Source organism: Gopherus flavomarginatus, chromosome 2 (genome assembly GCF_025201925.1).
Source record: "Gopherus flavomarginatus isolate rGopFla2 chromosome 2, rGopFla2.mat.asm, whole genome shotgun sequence".
NCBI classification, from domain to species: Eukaryota; Metazoa; Chordata; order Testudines; family Testudinidae; genus Gopherus; species Gopherus flavomarginatus.
In genome coordinates, this window is record NC_066618.1 from 273028754 (window position 1) to 273047337 (window position 18584).

An 18584-nucleotide genomic window follows, 5' to 3' on the forward strand; every position below is an offset into this window, starting at 1 on the left:
ATGAATTTATCCAGTCTCTTTTAAACCCTGTTATAGTCCTAGCCTTCACAACCTCCTCAGGCAAGGAGTTCCACAGGTTGACTGTGTGCTGTGTGAAGAACTTCCTTTTATTTATTTTAAACCTGCTGCCCAGTAATTTCATTTGGTGGGTCCTAGTTCTTATATTATGGGAACAAGTAAATAACTTTTCCTTATTCACTTTCTCTACATCACTCATGATTTTATATACCTCTATCATATCCCCCCTTAGTCTCCTCTCTTCCAAGCTGAAAAGTCCTAGCCTCTTTAATCTCTTCTCATATGAGACCCGTTCCAAACCCCTAATCATTTTAGTTGCCCTTCTCTGAACCTTTTCTAATGCCAGTATACCTTTTTTGAGATGAGGAGACCATATCTGTACACAGTATTCAAGATGTCGGCATACCATGGATTTATATAAGGGCAATAAGATAGTCTCCATCTTATTCTCTAACCCTTTTTTAATGATTCTTAACATACTTTTTCAACTAATTTGCCCAGTATTGACGTTAGACTTACTGGTCTGTAATTGCCGGGATCACCTCTAGAGCCCTTTTTAAATATTGGCGTTACATTAGATATCTTCCAGTCACTAAGTACAGAAGCTGATTTAAAGGACAGGTTACAAACCATAGTTAATAGTTCCACAATTTCATCTGGGCCGGTAACTTGTTAATGTTGAGTTTATCAATTAATTTATTTATTAATTTATTAATTAATTCCAAAACCTCCTCTAGTGACACTTCAATCTGTGATAATTCCTCAGATTTGTCACCTTCAAAGGACGGTTCAGGTTTGGGAATCTCCCTAACATCCTCAGCCATGAAGACTGAAGCAAAGAATTCATTTAGTTTCTCCGCAATGACTTTATCATCTTTAAGCACTCCTTTTGTATCTCGATCATCCAGGGGCCCCACATTTTGTTATTACCTCTTGAGTTTTTGGCTAGCTGTTCTTCAAACTCCTTTTTGGCTTTTCTTATTACATTTTTACACTTAATTTGGCAGTGTTTATGCTCCTTTTTATTTACCTCACTAGGATTTGACTTCCACTTTTTAAAAGATGCTTTTTTATCTCTCACTGCTTCTTTTACATGGTTGTTAAGCCATTGTGGCTCTTTTTTAGTTCTTTTACTGATCAATCTATTTAGTTTATCTAGTGAAGGTTCAGAGATGATGTTATTATGATCTATAATTACCTCTGGGGAGAGGAGATTTTTGATCATAGAGGGCTCCTTAATTTAGCAGACAAAAACATAACAAGATTGAATGACTGGAAGCTGAAGCTAGACTTATGCAGACTAGAAATAAGGTTAAAAATTTTAACAGGAAGGGTAATTAACCATTGCAACAATTTATCTATGGACGTAGTGGATTTTCTATCATTTGAAGTCTTTAAGGCAAGATTGGATGTAGCTTTAACTCAACCAGAAGAGGCAGTTGCATAATAATCTTCTCTTATAAAGACATTGGGCTTGATTCTCTCACTAACACTGTTTTTACATTGCTGTAACTCCACTGACTTCAATTGAATTATTCTGGGTTTACATCAATGTCGGAGGAGAATCAAGTTTGTTTTCTTTAATTCAGTTATATGAAAGCAGTTTCATATGTCAGTCCGAGATTATAGGGTCCTTTGTTCCCAAGACTTGTTGATTGTAGGCCTGGGTGCATTCTCATGAATTTTGTTTCACTATATACGCATATGGTCGCAGCTCAGAATTTAAACCATTGGATGGAAATAAATCATTTGTCATCAAGTATCAGGGTGTAGCTGTGTTAGTCTGTATCCACAACAAACAAGGAGTCTGGTGGCACCTTAAAGACTAACAGATTTATTTGGGCATAAGCTTTCATGGGCAAAAAACCTCAATCTGAAGAAATGAGATTTTTTACCCACGAAAGCTTATGCCCAAATAAATCTATTAGTCTTTAAGATGCCACCAGACTCTTCATTTGTCATCTAAATAGAATCTCTCAGTAATTCAGGTGGGATGTGAGCATACAGGAATATTCTGCAAATATAATGGTACAATTATATTTGATCTCCTTGACACAATGTATTAATATTTTTTCTTGTAGCCAATACAACAGGTGTAGGACTGTATTTAGATGGTGTAGACAGGTATAATGCCATTGAAATCAATGTCATTGCACCTACCATGGCTGAATCTGGCTCTGAGATTTCTTCTTTATAATTTTTCACTGTGAGATCGTGACTGTATAAAACTTATTTAAAATTATTCTGTTTGATGAAATACTTTACTAGAGTCTGCAATTTATAGTAGCAGTCCACATTCATTTTCTTAAACAATTTGTAAAGATAATTGGAAAGAATGATCCTCTTCTCATATGCAGATGTCAGAACTCAATGCCCAGCTTCCATAACCGAAGGATAGCTTCCGTATGCAAGGAGGCAAAGTGCTGTAAATCTCTCTCTGGGCACTCTTCTATCACATGACTTATTGTGCGCAGTGCTGCCTCACAGTCACAGTTTGGAGAGAAAACCAGGCCAATCTGGTACGCAGCTGCAACAACTCTGGAGAAGCCATAGAGTCACCTGTTGGGCCTGGACCAGGATCTACTATCAAGTGGACAAGGATGCAGGTACAGCCAGAGGTGGACTCCTGAATTTACATAGTGTGTTAGACTCTCTTTTCCACTGATGTTTCCATTCTATAAGAATGTAGTCAGCAGCTCACTGGCACTAATCATGACAAAGGCTCAGTAGTGATCTCCAGGAGTTTTTGTGCTGCTGTAGCAAAGGGGCATTGAGAAATCAGCCAGGGTGTCACACTCCTGTCTATAGAAGTGGGATTTCTCCCCTGAACACAAGCAGACTTTCAAGCTGGTGCTGTGTGGTGTTTTCTTTGTGAGAATAGGGCATCAGACAACCTTAGATGTAATAGTTTGGTTTCATCTATCACAGGTCTCCAGATAGATTTAACAGTAATAACATCTTGTCAAAGGTCTGGCAGAGTTATAATCCACTAATAATATGGGAGGCTGAATTCAGCTCTATGTTGACAAGCTGAGTGTAGTGGCTGTGCCTCTGGACCACAATTCAGCTGGAGCAAACATCAGAACCAGTACAGATGTAAGAAGGACTGAAGGACATTTCCAATCGTTTTCGTATCAAGGCAGAGATCTTAATTTTCAGGTATTCCAGGGAAGGCTGGTATGTCAGGATATGGTTAAGCTTTACTCCCATATATGTAACAATTGTTTGGAATGGCAGTAACCATTGTTGTACATTGATCAAGATGACAAGATGATTGTGTAGATGGAAAATAGTTGCCACTGTCTCGGTTGCATTAAGAATTAGTCTCTTTTGCTGGAAGTAAGTGGTCAAAATATCCATGTCTTGACTGAGATTCCCTTTAAATCTATGTAAATAGTTTCCAGTGTCAGCAATACATATCATCAGGATATGCATACATATTGGCCTGCATTTCAGAGAGGTCATCTGTGTATATATTGAATGAAAGCTAAAACTGACAGTTGTGTCAATAAGGACTGCACCAACTTTCTTTCCTGACTCAAATGTGTTCTTTATATCTTGAGTCAGACAAAGTACTTGATCTTGGGTTTATCATCCCCTCCTGAATCCAGTCTGAACACAAAGCAGCTGAAAGAATGATAAACAGAAGGGAACAAAATTATAAAAGTTAAGAAGACAGAATAAGAATCAACGATAAAGGTAAGACAAATGCTTGGGAAAGAATGATAAAGGGTATGAAACTCTAAGTCGAGTCTTTTACTGATTCCTTTTAATGCAAATACCAAATTGCAGTATTGTTTTCTGTTATGTATAACCCAAGCAAAAGCTAGATCATAGTCAGTTGATACTGTTCAACAAGTTGAGTGCCTGTAGTTATTGTGAGTCCAAATTTTAGATATGCCTGTCTCAATCCATATTTAGGTATCCCAAATACATATTTTGGACTAAAAATGTTAATTAATGGAAGGCACTGAACATTTAGGCACAAAAGTTTGTAAAAATGAGCCTTGAATTTCCTTCACATGGCATGTGTGACAATAATTCTATTAGACATCACATTAACATTTCACAGGTATTAGTTATCTACAGGGACGGCTCCAGGCCCCAGCACACTAAGCGCGTGCTTGGGGCGGCATGCTGCAGGGGGCGCTCTGCCGGTCGCAGGGAGGGCGGCAGGCAGGGCTCCGGTGGACCTCCCGCAGGAACGCCTGCGGAGGGTCCACTGGAGCCGCGGGACCGGTGACTGGCAGAGCGCCCCTGTGGCATGCTGCCGTGCTTGGGGCGGCGAAATGTCTAGAGCCGCCCCTGGCTAGCTAGTAAAACAGTCACTTCCCTGCCAACTTTTCAGCTTGATTCCTCACCTCTATTGTCTCTCCTTCCATTCTCTATGTCTTTTCTCTTCCTGCCCAGTGTGCCAGGGACAGCCTCAGACTCCCTCCTCTGAAAACCAACTGATCATATTCTCTTTCAAATCTCTCCTCAAAATTGACATCTAATCTAAGCTATTTTAAAGGTGCATGCCATTGCAGTATATAAGACACCATCTTCCTCTTAGTCTTCAAATACCAATACCCTCTTTGATGCTATCCTGCTCAGTGTATTGAGTAGGCTAAATTTTACCTTCAGTTATATCCATGCAACCCTGTTAACATGTTTGGCTATGACCATGTTTATACATTTGTTCTACTATTGTCAATACTACCACTATTGCTGACAACCCAGAAACTCCATATTCACAGATTCTGTGACCAGAAGAGATCATTGTGATCATCTAGTCTGACCTCCCATATACCACAGGCCATAGAACTTTCCCCAAAATAATTTGTAGAGCATATATTTTAGAAATACATCCACTCTTGATATTGCATCTGCCCAGCTCTCAACCATATGACCCAGCATCAAACCTAGCTGTGGTTCTGCTTTCTTATCCAGACTGTATATGGAACTGTGAAAATTTCTCAAATTCAGTTCTAGTTTCTCAATTTTTACCATGCAAGATTCTGACCAGCATGAAAATTTCTATTAATTCCCAGCATGGTAGAGCTTGTTTACACAAAATCTTTTCATATTCAAATTAAGGTGTTGTCCTTCAGTTATTTAAAGAACATTTGTACAAAACAGAAATACAAATAAAATATCTAGCACAATTCATAATCTGACAGAGCAGGCTTTTTTTAAAAAATTTTTATTTTTTTTGGAGCCCCATAATGCTGAAGCTAAGGAAAGGCCATGAGTTAACGTCTGTTTGTTAGAGGGCTTTCCCTTCACCCTGTCCCCTGGTTCTTGTCACACAGACAAAAAGCAGAATACCAGAAGTCTGAAGTGTAGGTAATGAGATATTTATTGGGGTTAGTTTCCAGCAAGCATGTGTACCATAACTCTGATGCCACACAGCCTTGTTTCCTAGTATCCCATCCCCTCCCCCTCAATCCAGCAGTCATAATTTTACATGAAATGCACAGTCACAGTCCCCCCTTTACAATTTATAGTCATGTTCCATGTTGGGGGTCTGGGGTCTTCATCCCACCTCTTTTGTACCCCATGGGAGGGGTAAGGAGTGAGGTTGTGCTACGGTCAGGGGAAGGCATTTATCTGGTCTTTTAGTGTTTTACCTTCCCTCCAATCCCTCCCCTGCCCTCCTGACTGGTTGCTTGACCTTGCCTTGAGATAGGAGTTGAAGTGGTCTTAAAGTGTGTGCTCGTATATCATACTTCCACCATGCCCAGTAACACTTTAATTGTTTTTAATCTGTAACAAATCCATCTGACTACACAGAAGTAACATACACAGTGTCTTTGTCCTTTGTTTACACATATTAGTAAGTATTCTTTTGTTCACATATATTAGTAAGATTGTAAAAAATTGTCACTACCACTCCTAATACTGTTGCCCTTCTGATCCTCTTGCTGGAGTGCGGTCTGCTGAGTGGTGGTCTGCCACAGATCTGCTTTCCTCCCATTGCTCACTGTCACGTGCTTGTGTGTGTGTGTGTGTGTGTGTGTGTGTGAGAGAGAGAGAGAGAGAGAGAGATGGTTGTACAGCCAGTGAGCTGGAGTGATTGCATAAGATGTGAGAGCAGTTTCTTGCTTTGCTTGTAGTTAAGGCTTTCCCAGCAAACCGGTTACTAAATGTATAGTCCCAGGCAGAAACTAAGACAAAAGTGATGCTTTGCATTGGAGAGGAGGGAGTTTCGAACATTTAAAGAAACAGGGAATCACATCCTCTTTCTGGCTTAAATAGTGAGTTTGAGCCAATTGGAGAGACCAGACGTTGTTCATTTGGCAGCTTAGTGGGCAGTGTAAGCAAAAGTGTAATGGGAAGAAATTGTCTCAATTAAAATTGTATTCCATTTTGCTTATTTTGCTTTATACTCCATTTTGCTAGCTTTGAATTAGTAAGAAGAAATTGTTCTGAGTTTATTCTTTACTGATTGTGTTAATGATTGTTTTTAGAAGGACAGACATTTTATGGTTGTAATTGCCTTATTTGCTGTTTGGTATGAGTGAAGAATGTATGATAATTAACTGAGAAAGGACAACTGGGACAGATGATGAAGAAGGGAGTGTAGGAGTTGAGAGATACCAATTTCACCAGGAGGGCAGATTGATGACCTTAAGGCAAAGGCATACACCCCAAGGACAAGGTAAAGAGTTGAGCCAGAGGGACAAGATAAGAATAGCTGCAGATAACTCCCAGTAACAACTCAAATAATGCTGGTTGGAGCAACCTTGAACAGCTCCGGTGTAACACAGCAAGGTCCAGAGACTTGTATGGGAGCTTAATACTATAAAAGAAGGTTGTATTGTCATGGGACTTCGGGTTCATTCTGCATCGACATCGTAGCTTCAAACTCATTCAACAGAGGCCCAGCTCCCCTCCCTCATGTGCAGTTTCAGCTGGCCACTGGAACTGACCAATAAATACTAAGGACTGGTAACTATAAAATCCAGCTGCAGAATGTTTTGGGGTGTGTGTGTGTGTGAATGGAAGCACATGCTGATTTTAATGCTTAAATTGTACTCTAAATAAACGTGGCATATTGCCTTATCCCCTTTAAAAGACTCCGTGTGCTTATAATCATAATAGTAGTGCCTATGGTGAGCCAGGGTTCACCAGCCCACACTCCTGGCAAGCTGCCAGATAGTGGCTGTAAAGTGCCTGGGAATCTGCAGACCTGACTTTGGGGCCCACAATCCTTCACACTTAATAATATTACAGAACTTTACAGCATCAAATGTCCCAGGACAGAATATAACACAGTAAGATGAGAACTTCAGCCAGCAATGAACACCACCACAAAAATAAAATCCATGAGACAGGGCATCTTTACAACATCAAAAATAATTACTCAAGGCAAACTTTTAACCATAGGTCTAAAGGAAGAGAGTGAATCTTCAGTACATCATTGAAAGATGATATAAAAAATCTATGAACATAAATGATGCTCTGTACATGGTCGTTGAATTGTGGCCCAAATTAGAAGTGAGACAGCAGAAAATGCGAGAAAAAGGAAAATCTACTGTGGAAACAACATTGGCTCAGCACTTAAAGTATGTCTATAATGTAATCATGGGGTGTGGTCACAGTTTGTATAGACATAGCTGAGCTAGCTGTAATGTAGCTTTCTTGGGTAGCAGAGCAGTGAAGATGTGGCAACAAGGGCTGTATCCTGAACCCTGGATAATTACTGAAGTAGCTAGTCTGCTCTGATGCCTGTGCAACCATGACTTTCTGCTACAATACCTGAACTAACTAGATTGAACCTTGCTCAGGTATGTCTGCATGAGCTGCAATCATACCCCCATCACTGCACCATAGACATATCTCTTCAAAGGGAATCTATAACTTTTGTGAGAGCGTAGAGAGCACTGGGGCAAATGAATACCTGTAATAATCATGGTGCTTAGCTGCATCATAAATGTGAATGAAAATAATGATGGCCTTACTCTAAACAAAGCATTTTGTACTGAAGCTCACAGAACTGGTTCAAAGATACTATAGCGATGGGAGAATTAAGCAGTATTGCCAACCCCAATTATTCAAAAATCATGAGTCAGGTTCTCCTAAATCATGAGATTGAAAACAAAGGATTCTTTTTCTTTGCCCTCTGGTTTTTGAGCCTTTATATTATACACAGGTAATGATTTCTAGCTTTTCTTTGCATCCATGAGGTCTAGACACTTACCTTTTAAAAAATAACTGAAGATTGTCTCATAATCAATTGTTTCCAGGATCTGGAATTTTAGGTAAAATGCCAAATATCTAAACTTGGTATCTCTCAATGGCCTCAATCAGGACTGGGGCACCCAATGTGATTGGCACTGTACAAACATATAAAATAATAAAGTCTCTGTTTTAGAGATCTGACAATCTAATCCTGAGCATTACGTTCAAGATAAAATTTGTGGTCCCTTTTACAGTCCTAAATCATTCTCCTCTGTGCTACATTTCTGATCTGATCTGATTTTAATCCTCCCTCCAATTTCTACTCTAATAATGATGGAAATGATCTATTCACAAACGTATAGATTTTTAAGGCTAGAAGGGACCATTATGAACATTTCATTTGACTTCATATATAACACAAGCCATTAGAATTTAAACCAGTGAATACCTTCAAGCACCAAATCTTGTGCTTGAACTAGAGAAAATAACCTTTTTCTTTTCATTCGTTAGGTCTACTGTGCCTTTTACCATGCCAGTCCCTAGGCATCTAACGTTCTTTACAACCATGTTCAGCAAACTACTATGTTTCTCCCTTTTACTCTCTGACTCTTTAAAAATAATAAATAGTATTAATAACAGGCAAAAAAGGTCAATGACAAATCCATTAAAAAGGCTTTTCCTCTTTCCTATCCCCATGTTTGCTGTGTGTGTTTGAGTAAGTGAATGTATTTGTGTGTGTGGATGTATTCTAAGAAAAACTAGTATCAGACCCTTTATTTAAGCTGCCTTTCATTTCTTATTGTAAAGGCTTCTTGTGACCTTTTCTTTGAGATACTTCCATACTTCCATTATTTGCAGGAGATCTTTGATATTTGGCATGGAATATCTGATCTCAGTAAGTGCCTTTTCTTTGTCCCATAAAATTCCTTCCAGCTTTTTTTAATGTATTTATTACAATACAATATTTAATTACATTATCATATACTATTTTTTCATGTGAACCACTCCCACGTTCAGTTCACAGGACGGATGCACACAGGTGGAGAATTTAGGTTGTATTTGGGTATTTCCTAATCTTTTATTGCTTGACCTTGCAACATGAATAAAGTTATTGTAGTAGGCTTTTGTGTGTGTGTGCGCACATGTATATGTAAATTTAGATCTGGCAAGTTCCTAAAGGTTTTCTCTTTCTACTAATATCATCTTTTTTTTTCATAGGAGCAACTGCTCTTCATCTGGCATTGTTCTTCATCCATCTGCTGCTCTATCCAGGCAATGAGACATCTTGATAATAGTGATATTTCTATCAATGGAAAAGTAGTCAGACAGTAGGCAGGACTACATGTTGGTAGAGGCCCAGAGGCTGAGGAATTTCCCCCTGCCCACTTCACAACCCACTGAGATTTATCTCATAAGAATGAGTGGCTCTAGTAGAATGCTGTCCCATTTACTCCAGGGGATATTGTACATGTCACCAGCACTGTGAGGTCAGCAATGTCAAAGGCTAGAGATATATCTAGCTGTATCAGTAGTGGGATTTGTTTTCATTTGTAAACTCTCAGATTAAAGGGAAGGTTTGCATTGCTTAATAATCTCTGGTGTGTGTACTAGCTACTCTATATTTGCCTTTACAATTCTCTTATGGCTCATATGAAGAAGCATCACTTCTCAAGTTGATCATTAAAGCCATTGCTTCTGGATGTAGAGCCTTATAAAATGACTCAGAAACACCAGTAGCCATTGTTAGTCTGTATCCGCAAAAAGAACAGGAGTACATGTGGCACCTTAGAGACTAACAAATTTATTTGAGCATAAGCTTTCGTGGGCTAAAACCCACTTCATCGGATGCATGCAGTGGAAATCCGATGAAGTGGGTTTTAGCCCACAAAAGGTTATGCTCAAATAAATTTGTTAGTCTCTAAGGTGCAACAAGTACTCCTGTTCATTTTTTAGAAATACCACTGATGGATGAGAAATGTTGCAGTGGAGGCTTTCAACTACTATATATACTTATAAGATGTATTGTATGTTGAAGGTAGGTGACAAGCAGTCTTTGTTTTATTTCCATTAACAATCATTATCCATTTACAATGTTTTATTTCTATTAACAATAGATGGTAACCAACCATTTTTAATGTGCAGACCTGATCCTGCTGGGTGGGACAAGAGAGAAGTACCCTAACTACTAAGTAGATATGAGCTGAGAAAACATTCATTTTTTGAACTTTACAGATTAAAATAAGTGCTGTTCAATGAAACAATGAATTTATTTTGTTTATAAATGGTATGGAAATGGTGACTTCCAAATGGCTCAGTACAGAGGCCATATTATTATACTTACCAATAAAACACAAGATTTGAGGTTAATAATTGTAGCAATAACTCAGACTGCAATTACCAGTCACCTTTCTTCATTTTGAATGGAACCATTTAAAACAATGACATTTTAATTAACTGAGAAATGGAAGATGGGCAATAGTCTCCAGTAAGCAAGATTAGAAATGCAAGATAAGTATATTAATAATGTGCATTTTTACATGGAAATTCATTATTTGTTATTTCAATCTTGGCATATAATTTAAATTAATGTTAAAATTTTCCAATCTCCAAGGAGTTAACAGAAAGTGCATAAAAACTGAGTCCTTATAATACAGCATAATGATATTTGGTGACTGAATCACAGAATCATAGAATTGTAGGACTGGAATGGACCTCCAGAGGTCTTCTAATACAGTCCCCTGCACTCCTGGAAGGAAGAAGCATGATCTACACAAGTGTTTCCCAAACTTGGGACGCCGCTTGTGTAGGGAAAGACCCTAGAGGGCCAGGCCGGTTTGTTTACCTGCTGTGTCCGCAGGTTCAGCTGATTGAGTCTCCCACTGGCTGTGGTTTGCTGCTCCAGGCCAGTGGGAGTTGCTGGAAGCGGCACGGGCTGAGGGATGTACTGTCCACCGCTTCCAGCAGCTCCCATTGGCCTGGAGCAGTGAACCGTGGCCAGTGGGAGACGAGATCGGCCAAACCTGGGGACATGGCAAGTAAACAAACGGGCCCAGCCTGCCAGGTGCTTTCCCTACACAAGCAGCATCCCAAGTTTGGGAAACACTGATCTACACCATGCCTGACAGGTGTTTGTCTAACCCGCTCTTAAAAATCTCCAATGACAGAGATTTCACAACCTCCCTGAGCTGTTTATTCCAGTGCTTAACTATCCTCACAGGAAGTTTTTCCTAATGTCCAGCCTAAATCGCCCATTCTACAATTTAAGCCCATTGCTTCTTGTCCTATCCTCAAAAGTTAAGGTGACCAATTTTTCTCCCTCCTCCTTGTAACAACTTTCTATGTACTTGAAACCTGTTTTCATGCCCCTTTCTGTCTTCTCTTCTCCAGAAGAAACAAACCCATTTTTTTCAACCTTCCCTCATAAGTCATGTTTTCTAGATTTCAATCATTTTTGTTTCTCTTCTCTGAACTCTCTTCAGTTTGTCCACATCTTTCCTGAAATGTATGTCATAACATTTTTCCCAGATCTGGACCTTAGCGTCCAAAATATGGGTGTTAGCATGAAAACCTCCAAGCTTAGTTACCAGCTTGGACCTGGTAAAGCTGCCACCAGCCAGGGATTTATACAGTGCCTAGCTCACTGTGGTCTCCTCAAAACCTTCCCTGGGGGACCCCAAGACTCAGATTCCTTGAGTCTCACAACAAAGGGGAATAAACCATTTCCCTTCCCCCTCCTCCCCTCCAGGTGTTTTCTCCCTGGGTTCCTGGAGAGATATACAGAAGCAAGCTCCGTGAATCTAAACAGAGGGACTCCACCCTCCCTGTTTCCAGTCCTGGAAAACACAAGTACCGAGAGAGCTAATCTCTCCTTCACCCCTCTTCACCCACTGCAAAGTCAGGCTTAGTAAATCTAACACAAAGAGATTTTCCCCCTGACTTCTTCCTCCCACCAATTCCCTGGTGAGCTGCAGACTCAATTCCCTGGAGTCCCCACTAAAGAAAAACTCCAACAGGTCTTAAAAAGAAAGCTTTATAAAAGAAAGAAAAATACATAAAAATGGTCTCTCTGTATTAAGGTGACAAATACAGGGTCATTTGCTTAAAAGAAAAAAATGAATAAATAACCTTATCCAAAAAAGAATACAATTTAAACATTCCAGCAACTACACACATGTAAATACAAAAGAAAACAATATAAACCTATTATTATCTTACTATTCTTGTACCTACAACTTGGAAACAGAGATTAGAAAGCCAGGAGACAGAAAGATCACTCTCAGAGCCGATAGGGTCAGACACAAGACAAAGAACAAAGAACTCACACACAAACTTCCCTCCACCCAGATTTGAAAAAGTCTTGTTTCCTGATTGGTCCTCTGGTCAGGTGTTTCAGGTTACTGGTGTTACTCCTTTACAGGTAAAAGAACATTAACCCTTAGCTATCTGTTTATGACAATGTGGCACCCAGAACTGGACACAATATTTTAGTTGAGGCCTAATCAGTGTGGAGTATAGCAGAAGAATTACTTTTTATGTCTTGCTTACAACACTCCTGCTAATACATCCCAGAATGATGTGTGCTTTTTTTTGTAACAGTGTTACACTGCTGACTCATATTCAGCTTGTGATCAACTATGACGTCAAGATCCCTTTCTACAGTACTTCTTTTTGGCAATCATTTCCCATTTTGTATGTATGCAACTGATTGTTCCTTCCTAAGTGGAGTACTTTGCATTTGTCCTTATTTAATTTCATCTTGTGTACTTCAGACCATTTCTCCCAGTTTGTCCTGATCATTTTGAATTTTAATCCTATCTTCCAAAGCACTTGCAACCCCTGCCAGCTTAGTATTATCCACAAGCTTTATAAGTGTACTCTCTATACCATTATCTAAATAATTGATAAAGATATTTAACAGAACCAAACCCAGAACTGATCCCTCTGAGACCCCACTTGATATGCTTTTCCAGCTTGATTATGAGCTACTGATAATTACTCTCTGGGAATGGTTTTCCAACCAGTTCTGCACCTACAATCTAGTAGCTCCATCTAGGTGCTATTGCCCATGTTTGTTTATGAGAAAGTCATGTGAGGCAGTGTCAAAAGCCTTACTAAAGTCAAGATTGAAAAGTTTATTAGAGAATATTTAAAGATAGATTCCACTTCCCCTCTATCCACAAGACTTGTTACCCTGTCAAACAAAACTATTAGTTTGGTGTGACATGATTTGTTCCTGACGCACATCCATGCTGACTCTTACTTATCACCTGATTTTCTTCTAGGTGTCTGCAAATTAATTAATTAACTTGTCTATGGAATTTTAACTTGTTTTTCCCCTATTTTAGCCTCTGAGCCTACTTCATTTTCACTGGCATTCACTATGTTAGATGTCCAACTGCTCCTAAACTTTTGGGTGAAAAATTAACCAAAAAAATCATGCAGCACTTTTGTCATTACCACATTGTCTGTTATTGTTTCCCCAAACACACATTAAAATGGATTTAATTAATATTGTATTTAATATTTTATTGTAGTTTTACAACTTATGTGTTATCAACTTTTTTGAACTCCCTTCACACTTAGTGAAAGGCAAATTTTATTCAGCATCTTCGAAAAAGCTTTAAATGTACATATTGTATAAGGAGATGATATTTGGATTTAGCAGCAAACTTGATTTAGGTTAGAGTTCATGAATCAGCTTTTAGAGCTGGGATTTGAATGTACACTAACATTTTAAGATATTTTTGTCAAATGGTGGGAATTTCATGAGATCAGATATTTTGCTGAGATTTCCTCCATTTTGTGACCAAATGTCTTTTATTGAGATATTTGGCCACACCAAAATTGGAGTCAGAATATAGCTCTCTTCCAGGTTTCGTTCTGATTTAGGACTTGTCTTCACTATGGAGATAAATCAACCTAAGTTATGCTACGCCTGATACATGGATAACGTAGCTGGAGTTCACATAGCTTAGGTCAACTTACCCCTGTGTCTTCATTATGTGGCGTCAATGGGAGACGCTCTCCAGTCAACTTCCCTTAGTCGTCTCAGAGAGATGGAATACTGGGTTCAACCAGAGAGCACTCTGCCATTGATTTAGCAGGTCTTCACTAGACTCACTAAATCGATCCCCACTGCATCAATTGCAGAAGCATCAATCTCCCTGTAATGAAGACCAGCCCTAAGAACCAACACTGGAAGAGGGAATGAATAGGCTTCTGTAACAAGGTCAGCACCCGCCTCTCATGGGTGCTCCCTTGTCTCTGGCCAATATACCTGCAATCACAGTTCTTTTCACAGGGGGGCATCCACCTGACCTTCCACTGGTCCTGCTGCTCTTTACGTCAGCCAGGCACCTGGTCTTCAACAGTCTTCCCTGGGATTCAGTCCTCTCTGTAGTGAGCTCGCCACAGTGAGCTGTCTGCATCGCTGCTGCTCTTTCAGCCAGTCAGTTACCCAGTCTTCACTCTTCAAGCTCCACCCAGCAACTGAACTTCTCTACTCTGTTGCTTGTCTTATATAGGACCCTTCTGGCCCTGGATTGGCCACTCTCTGAGCCCCTCTGATTGCCGGCTCTTCAGCAGCCACTCTAGGCAGTCTGGAGGACTTCTCTCTGCTCTATTCTGGGCAGGGTGATGCAGGGCCACAAGGCCTCCAGAAGGGTGCTTCCAGACCTAGTCCACCCTGCCACATCTCCTTATCTATTTTGGCTAGCATGAATTATGTTCTATGAACTTTTCATGGAAAAAGGCAAAAGGGGAGCTAACTAAGCCTTTCAGGAAATAGTTTCTCTTCACTATAAAGAACATTTTCTCGTGTAACTGGTAGGTATTCTAACCACCCTAGGACATAAGAATGAGTAACAGTTTACCATGAATAAGAAATTCTGGCCATGACTGCACACATTTGGCTGTCAAATGACCCAATTAAACTGGCCGTATGCTTTCTCTCTCTTGCTAAGTGGATTTCTGTTACTATTTGATAATGTTGCTCTTATTTGATTACACTGTTTTAACCCAAATGCCTTGGTTTATAATACCAGTTTGAATACAAGATTATTCATAAGAACATAAGAATGGTCATACTGGGTCAGACAAAAGGTCCATCTAGCCCAGTGTCCTGTCTACAGTGGCCAATGCCAGGTGCCCCAGAGGGAGTGAATCTAACAGACAATGATCAAGTGATCTCTCTCTTGACATCCATCTCCACCGTCTGACAAACAGAGGCTAGGGACACCATTCCTTAACCATCCTGGCTAATAGACATTAATGGACTTAACCTTCATGAATTTATCCAGTTCTCTTTTAAACGCTGTTATAGTGCTAGCCTTCACAACCTCCTCAGGCAGGAGTTCCACAAGGTGACTGTGCACAATGTGAAGAAGTGTTTTATATCTGCTGCCCATTAATTTCATTTGGTGGACCCTAGTTTTTGTATTACAGGAACAAGTAAATAACTTTTCCTTATCTACTTTCTCCACAACACTCATGATTTTATATATCTCTATCATATCCCCCCTTAGTCTCCTCTTTTCCAAGCTGAAAAGTCCTAGCCTCTTTAATCTCTTCTCATATGGGACCCATTCCAAACCCCTAATCATTTTAATTGCCCTTCTCTGAACCTTATCTAATGCCAGTATATATTTCTTGAGGTGAGGAGACCACATCTCTATGCAGTATTCAAGATGCGGGCATACCATCGATTTATATAAGGGCAATAAGATATTCTTCGTCTTATTCTCTAACTCTTTTTTAATGATTCCTAACATCCTGTTTGCTTTTTTGACCGCCACTGCACACTGAGTGGACATCTTCAGAGACCTATCTACGATGACTCCAAGATATCTTTCCTGATTCGTTGTAGCTAAATTAGCCCCCATCATATTGTATGTATAGTTGGGGTTATTTTTTCCAGTGTGCATTACTTTACATTTATCCACGTTAAATTTCATTTGCCATTTTGTTGCCCAATCACTTAGTTTTGTGAGATCTTTTTGAAGTTCTTCACAGTCTGCTTTGGTCTTAACTATCTTGAGCAGTTTAGTATCATCTGCAAACTTTGCCACCTCATTTTTTACCCCTTTCTCCAGATCATTTATGAATAAATTGAATGGGATTCATCCTAGGACTGACCCTTGGGGAACACCACTAGTTACCCCTCTCCATTCTGAGAATTTACCATTTATTCTTACCCTTTGTTCTCTATCTTTTAACCAGTTCTCAATCCATGGAAGGACCTTCCCTTTTATCCCATGACAACATAATTTACATAAGAGCCTTTGGTGAGGTACCTTGTCAAAGGTTTTCTGGAAATCTAAGTACACTATGTCCACTGGATCCCCTTTGTCCACATGTTTGTTGACCTCTTCAAAGAACTCTAATAGATTAGTAAGACATGATTTCCCTTTACAGAAACCATGTTGACTTTTGCCGAACAATCTATGTTCTTCTATGTGTCTGACAATTTTATTCTTTATTATTGTTTCAACTAATTTGCCCGATACTGACGCTAGACTTACTGGTCTGTAATTGCCGGGATCACCTCCAGAGCCCTTTTTAAATATTGGCCTTACATTAGCTATCTTCCAGTCATTAGCAAGACAACTTTGTCTCTGTTAAGATTCAGTGAGGAGCTGCAATGTTTACACACTGGCATGACTGTGAGATGGAAACTATTGAGAAATTAGAGTATACATTACTAAATGTAGCTACAGATGTACTCACTGAGCTCTGCATTATGTTAAACATAATCTAGATACTTTTGCTTTTGGTTTCACTGTTACCTGCCTCATTTTTCCTTTTAAATAGCTCATAGAGTTTATTACTAAACTTATGTATCCTTCCCTATTCTCCTCTTCCTTACATTTCTGATTGTAACCTTGGGTGCAATTTCTATACAGGAAAATAATCAACTATTACACAGAAATAACCGTGTAAGCATAAAAGATTAATGAATGGATCATACCTCTTACATATTCCATGAATAATCTGTTCACTTTTAATGGCATGGGATTCAAACCGAGCTATTCAAAAAGTAATTATTTGTTCTACTTACTTTTCTGAAATATTCTTTTAAAACTTTGAATCTATGAGGAAGATTTTTTTTAAAGTATAATCACAACTTTCATAAATACATTTTGCTTAAATTAGAAACCATTTAAAAATGATTAGTTAACCTTCTCTTGTATTCCTGGTTTTTCTTAACATGTGTAGCCTTTATGTTAAACCCTCCATAGCTTTGCCCATCTCATGTTTGCCTTCAGTGTAATTCTGCCAAACTTTTAAGCAAAGCTTTTGTTTTTTCCATTTTGTTAAACTTTCTCCAATACAGATTTCTAGCATCTCCTCTCTACACATGAGTGCAACTAGAATTTTCATAAGGAAGGGGGCCATTGCTCTCTTTTCATTGCCCTGCAACTGGCCCCAAGTTCTCTCTCCTGCACTCTCATATAACATAAGAGCAGACATACTGGGTCAGGTCAGTGATCCATCTAACCCAGTATCCTGTCTTCTGACTATGGCCATAGCCAAATGCTTCACAGGCAGTGAAAAGAATAGGGCAATTTTAAGGGAACCATCCTCTGTCAGCTAATCCCAGCTTCCGGTAGTTGGAGGTTTAGGGACACTTGGAGCATAGGGTTGTGTTGCTAATCTTTTTGGCTAATATCCATTGATAGACCTATCCTCCATTAATTTACCTAATTCTTTTTGAACCCAGTTATATTTTTGACTTTCAGAACATCCCAAAATTTTATCGACCTCACATCCGCTTGCCAGTTGTCTCTTCTTAAAAAACTGAACAGACCAAGTCTTTTTAATCTCTCTTCATACCGAAGCTGTGCCATACCCCTAAATCTTTTCTGTTGCCTCCTCTGTACCTTTTCCAATTCTAATATAACTTTTTTTAGATGGGGTGACCAGAACTGCACACAGTATTCAAGGTTTTCACATATTATGGATTTACGCTTTGTCATGATATATCCTGTTTTATTATTTTGCCTTTTCTTAATGGTTTTTGACTGCTGCTGCACATTGAATGGATGTTTTTGGAGCCCTATCTACAATGACTCAAATATCTCTTTCTTCAGTGGCAGCCATTAATTTAGATCTCATCATTTTTCATGTATACTTGGGATCAATTTTTCCAATGTGCATTACTTTGCACATATCAGCATTAAATTTCATCCACCATTTTGTTGTACAATCACTCAATTTAGTGAGATCCCTTTGCAACTCTTTGCAGTCAGCTTTAGATTTAACTATCTTGAATAATTTTACATCGTCTTCACATTTTGTGACCTCACTGTTCTCACCCTTTTCCAGGTAATTTATGAAATGTTGAACAGCACAGGTCCTAATACAGATCTTTGGAGGACCCTGATATTTACCTTTTTGCATTG